Source organism: Lagopus leucura, unplaced genomic scaffold, assembly GCF_019238085.1.
Source record: "Lagopus leucura isolate 7727_CA_CO unplaced genomic scaffold, USGS_WTPT01 Super-Scaffold_100157, whole genome shotgun sequence".
Taxonomy (NCBI): Eukaryota; Metazoa; Chordata; class Aves; order Galliformes; family Phasianidae; genus Lagopus; species Lagopus leucura.
This window is the reverse complement of record NW_024962334.1, coordinates 18930314-18936609: the sequence shown is the minus strand read 5'-3', so window position 1 is coordinate 18936609 and position 6296 is coordinate 18930314.

The window sequence follows — 6296 nt, the reverse complement described above, 5'->3', positions numbered from 1 at the left end:
CTCCCTCCTTCCTCCCTCCCTCCTCCCCTCGCCACCGAGGCGTGAGCCGCTCGGCCCTGTTGTCGCCGCGGAGCGCTGCCCGAGGTGCGGGGCTCCCCCTGGACCGCGGCCGCTTCGCCCCCGCGCCGATTCCCTCGGTCCTCCCCGCCCCGGGAGCCGCGGAAACCCGAGAGGCCCCCTCCGGCCTTCGCGAGGAGGGGAAGAGCTCCCCTCACCCGCTCCGGTTTCCCGAGCTCCGCTCTGCGCGGCCGCCGCTCCTCGGGGAGGGCCCGGCCCCCCCCCCCCGCCCAGGTGCCGCGGGGACCTCGCCGCGAGGACCGGGCGGAACAGCGCTGCCGGGGTCTCAGATAAGGCTCCAGCAGAGCCTCCGGGGGCCTTTCGGGTGTTTTCCCTCTTCCTTCCTGCCCGTCGACCGCCCGAGAGCCGCTCCACTCCTCTCGCCACGAAGCTTCCGAAGCCAGATAAGAGGAACTGACTGGGAAATCCAGATTTGCTTCGTGTATTGATTTGTTTTAGGATGGGCTCGGGGAGCGGGAGGGTTAACTGGATCTCCGTCGTAACTCTGCTGTATTATTTGTTACTGTGATAATAAAAGCCGGGGCCTACAATTCCGCTTGAATCGTCTTTGGCCGTAAAATCTCACGTCGGTTTGCACAGTGTGCACACGGAGCCACGGCGCCTTTTTGTGCTGGGAAAAATGCTTTATTGGCTGTTTTATATATATATATATTTAAGGTCATATCTCTAATGCGAGCGATCTCTAGAAAAAGAAATTACGTTCTTTCCCGGTAAACGTCGGATTTTATATTTTTTTTTTAGTGCGAAATGATTTCCACTTTTAATACCATCCGCATCTCCCACCAATGCGGATGCGTTTCCCTGACCTGCAGATATCCTTTCATAACCTTGAACCACTGCTCTATCCATAAACTTGACCCAAAGCGGCGATCATCCCATCACCACCACCAGCTCCCGGCCCTCCTGTGTGCCGGACGAGCACCCCCAGATCCTCCCATCCTGAAAACTTTTTTTTTTTTTTTTTTTTTTTTTCTGTTGCATGTCGCTTTGTTAAGCCCCTGACAGCTCGGCGTATTTATGATGCTATTGTGCTTCCCATTGACGTTGGAGCATTGTTTTTCCCGCATCGCGACCAGCGCGGAGCGGTCCCGGGGACGTCCATCGTGGCCGCGAGGGCTGCGCTTCGTCCATCGCTGCCGGCCCTGGGAAATGGCCTTTCGGAGCCCATCTATCTTTCGAGGTGATTTTTTCGTGAGATGGGCCGGATACCTGAAGTCGCTGTCATTCCCCCCGCTAATTTGTCAACGCTTTAGCCCCTTTCTTCCTTCATTGTAGCCAATAAACGGTTCCCATTTTGACTTAGCGTACTCCTTTCCGCATTCTTCCTCGTGGCCAAAAGCAAATATTTATTCCCCGCATATTTTTCCTTTTCTTCCAGGCTCCAGCTCTGAAACCTGTGGATTCCCCCGGGCAAACGGCGCTCGGCTGGCACGAACCGGGCCGGTTTGTTTTCCTCCGCTTCCCGAGCCGCTTCCCCGCATCGCCCTGCGGCGGGACGGAGGGAGGGGGGGCGGGGGTGGAGGGGGGAAGCAGGGAAAGGCGAAGGGGCGGCAGCTCCGTGGGGCAGCGCTGCTTTCCATACGGGTTAGACACGGCGAGAGGCCAAGGTCAAGTTGAAAGTTGCAGCCTAGCCAATGTGAGAACTGTCATTCACAGCCCGAAGATGTGTCTGATTTGTTCAAAGCGGGGAGCCATGAGAAAGCGATCTCCCCAGCTCGCCTCCCCCCAGCCCGCCCCTATCGCCCTGCTCTCCTCTCTCCCAGCTCCGCTGCTCGCTTATCTGCCCCGGCTCTTCCAGCCTCTTCCATCGGGAAGGAGAAGCCGTGTGAAACTGCAGCTCTGAGTCCCGGTGCGAACTGTACAAGTGGTGGAGAGGGAGCTGGGGGAAGGGGGTTGGGGGGGGTGGGGTGGGGGAGGCATCCGGTCTGCTGAGTTTTGGTGGTTGTTTTTTTGTTTTGTTTACCCACTTGGAGCCGTTCCAGCTCTGTGTGCAAAAGGGAGAAGGGAGATCAGATTAAAGAGATCTCTTTTCTCTCTTCCACGTATCTCTCCCAACGCCAGGGCTCTATTTATCGCTAGGAAAGAGGGCCGCGCTTTTCAGCGCTGATAAGAGGGGGGATGCAGCCGTACCCTTCCCCTGTTGTTGTGACGTGGGTAGGAGCCCTGCAATGGTTCCGTTCCCTCAAAACATTCAAAATTACGGGTACGTGTGCAGCACCAAGAAGAAGCTATTGTCGGACATGGGACCTGATGCATTTGTTTCGCTTCCGAATTTGTCCAGGACTCACTTTTAATAAATTATTGACACCGAGAGGGGGACTATTTCATCCCTCCAACCCCCTCCCCAACAACGGGTTTAATTCCCCAGCCATGGGGCTGTAATTCCTTCCTGCCTTAATGGGGATCTGCCATTAAATATTAGAAAAGAACCGTGAGGGCTGAAGGCATCGGGCAGAACAGATGTTCTCCGAAAATCATGGACCCTGTAATGAACACCAGGGATAAAATAGGCTTGAGCCTATCCCCTCGCCATGACAGTGGTGCATTTATTCCTTACTATTGTGCTTCATTCCTTACCAATTCTAGAGGAGGTTCTATTTTATTTTATTTTATTTTATTTTATTTTATTTTATTTTATTTTATTTTATTTTATTTTATTTTATTTTATTTTATTTTATTTTTATAAAACGAGGTTTGGGATGTGCTAGCTAAACTAATCAAGAATAAGGAAGCGTTTACTTGAAGAAACCGATTGGTTTTGGCTATTCTCTACAACATTTTATTTTGGGAACTTGGTTCAAGAGCTGAATGATTCCATTTATGCCTCCGAAAAAGAAAAAAAAAAGAAGAAAAAAAGAAAAAAAAAGTAAAGCTTCTTCCATGATATTTTTTCTTTTCTTTTACTTTTTTCTTTTCTTTTTTCTATTTTTTTTCTTTTTTTTCTTTTCTTTCTTTCTTTATTTCTTTTTTTTTTTTTTTTCTTCTCGTACAAAGTAAGGTTAAGACACAGCAACCACGCTCCTAGGACAGAGCGCATGCATTTTCCAGGAGCTCTGATGCAAACCTCCAAACCGCTTTTCATTTACATAGCGCGCAAAACATCTCGGAGAGAAAAACATCCGTGAAGTCGTTTCCTCTAAGATGAGCATTAATACCTTGGGGGGCGAGGGGATGGACAGCCGTGATCACAAGGGGGATTTTAAAAGGCTCTGGATCCTCTCGGAACCGGACCATTTTCACGCGATTTTCAGTCTCAGCGCAGCGCGCAGCATCCCCGCGGCAGCTATCGCAGCTGGTTGCAGTGGCAGATGCGTCCCCTGGCTGCGCTGGAGTCACATTCCCGTCACCCAATCCGCAGGTGTAAGCCAAGGGCAGAATTTGCCCCCTATAAGCGCTTTGAACGCAGCCACTGCGCGCCCGTGACGCCGTGAAGGCGAAGGTATAGCCTTGTCCCGCCGAGGGCTGCGAGCTTTTGGCCTCAAACGGGAAATTAGAAATGATTTGTAAATCTTTCCCTGCAGTAGTTACAGAGCCACTCGTTTTTCTGAAGAGGCCTTGCGACGTCCCTGCACTTCGACTGGCAAGAAGTGCTTTAGGCTGAATGTCAATCTTGGCCAAAAAAAAAAAAAAAAAAAAAAAGAAAAAATCCAAACCAAAACAACAACCAACAAAACAAAATAAAAAACAAACCCGGATTTGTCGGCACGGATTACCTGCGAGGCTTTTTAAGTCCCGTCCCTTTGTGTGACAACACTCGGAGTGCCCCGCCGAGGGGAGCCGAACTACTTGGGGGTTAATCAAAGTCGGACGCAGACGGAAGAAAAGCTGTAGTCAGAGGAAAATCACTCTTACTTTGTGTCCCATTGTTTCTAGCTAATTAATGAGCAGTGGGGAAAAAAAATTAATCGGGGCTGATGGTTGAAAATACGTGTTTAACCCAGAGCTAAATCTCTGCAAACCTGCTGAAAGAGTTGAGCTGATGATTGAGGAGATAGAGCGTGATCTTAGTTACTAATACAAATACGGAGCCCAGAAGCCCTGGGAGACACCGGAGTCAAGTGATGGCAGGAGAGATCCTTAATCGAATCTGATTTTCATGAGCGACTGAAGTTTACCTGCCAGAAGGGCAACTTGGAGGAGAGCTGTCACCGCTGTTTTCTTCCACAATTTCTAAAGCATCACGGATGGAGATAAACATTCCTGAGCCCGTTTTAAAAGACACTCTGTATTTCAGGATATTCATGTGTTTCTAATGGAAGTGAGCAGCTTTACGAGCGGGGTTCGCAGGACATCTTAACTCTCTCCCTCCCACCGCGTTCTGCGGGGGGGGTGAAAAGAGGGGGTGGAGAGAGAGCTGCAAAATAGGGAGAATTCGTAAAAGAAAAGGCAGACTGGGGGGGGGGGGGGGGGGGGGGGTGCAGGGAAATAGCGGGAAGATTCGCCAAGGACTTCATCCCGCATTTTTCTTAGGTAAAAAAAGGCGTCCACCGCTCCTTGTGCGCACGTTCGGTGCGGACCCATCTGTGTTGTCCACCCAAACTCTCAGGCTGCCACCTCTTATAAATTAGGTGTACTCGAAAAAAGCCGAAAGCCGTTCACGCGAAGTGCGGCACACGGAGCCATCTCTGCAGAGCACAGAACCTCTGGTCACCTCTCTTTGTGTCGTTGTTTTTTCTCCCTAGACAACACGCAGGAGCTGTTCCACGCGATTAAAGCGAAAATGGAACAATCCTGATTTGCCCCTCACGCACAAGGTCTACATTCTGGGTTACGTTGGGTTTGCTTAATTACTATTCTGTGATCTTTTCACGAGTGTCCTTCCAGCGGATGCGAATGCTTTCTGTTAATATTCGGCGGCTGGAAGCATAGAAATCCGTCTCTCCACGCTGGCAGTGAGCAGAAAGGATTTCCCTGTGGCTGCCGTGTGCACGCACGGCCCTGCAGCCCTCGCTGCTTCTCTGTCGGCCGCGGGCTGCCCGAACGCAGTGATAAATCCCACCTACCACCTCCATCCACGTTGCTTTGCCAGGCAAACCGAGAAGGATTCCACCGCAACCGGCTCTTCCCGTCCGCACAAAGGGAGCCGGGAACATTTTCATTTTAGCCTTTGCGAATGGCGATAAGCGAGGAGGCGGACACCCACCGCAGCAGTTTATCAGGTCGGTTACATCTGCCCTTGGAAATGCTTCAGTACGAAAGGGAAGGAGCGATGGATAAACGCACTCAAATTAACGTCCCTTGGTAATTGTTGGGCTTAGAGTTTGGAGGGTGTATTCATTTTTGCCTTATCTATCGGCGGGTCACGTCTTTTGAAACAGAAAATAAGCCCGGTGTACAGCGAGCTGCAGTGGTGTAGCCTCTATTTCTGCTGGGAGCATGTAATAATTGCTACCACATGATCGCATGGTGTATTGTTGCAGCCTGATTACAATTAAACGTATCCCTCCACCTTTTTCATTACCAGTAAGAAAATAAAATTAAAAAAAAAAAAAAAAAGAGGGGGAAAAGTTATTCCTGAGCTTCAGGCCCACTTTGTGCAGTTCTCTTTCCCTTTAAACGGCTGTCGGGGGGAAGCTGAAGTCGCTCCTTCCTTAACAGTGCGGGCGAGAGCGTTCCCTCAAAGACCCCCCCCCTCATTCCTGCAGTACTGTGACATTTCCACAGCAGCATTCAGTGGCCGCAGACGTTGAGGTGTCTATTTTTTGGTGCGGACTCCAAAGCCATACTTTCACCTAAGGGAAACAGCGAGGCTCGCTGTGTTGAGGGCGGCTGTGTGTAGTCTATACAGAAAGAAAGAGGAGTGAAAAAAAAAAGAAATCATACAGGAAATATTGGACATGTTTGCCTTTACTGGAAGACAGCTGTTTGAGTACATTCTCCAAGAGCTTTTTTTTTTGGTTGCCTTTTCAGAAGTGGTTTTACTGATTAAAATGTTGACTTGATGGAGGCAGTTTATCTCTAATGTCTGGGTCTGTCTAACAGCTCTTTTTCCTCACGTTTCCAGTCCCTCGCTCAGATGAGGCTTTACATACGCGGGGCTCTCATCGCGGCTGTCTTAAGAAATATCCCATGATATACGGGGGCTCAGCGTACTGAGGGCAGCGAGTGCTTACTTGAGTCACGAGTGGAGATCTCCACGGAGAGGAAAACAACCTCCCAGATAAACCACCCTGCGTCTGGCAAAACTCCGCAAGTTTACTGCAGGTTGGCGGGTGGGG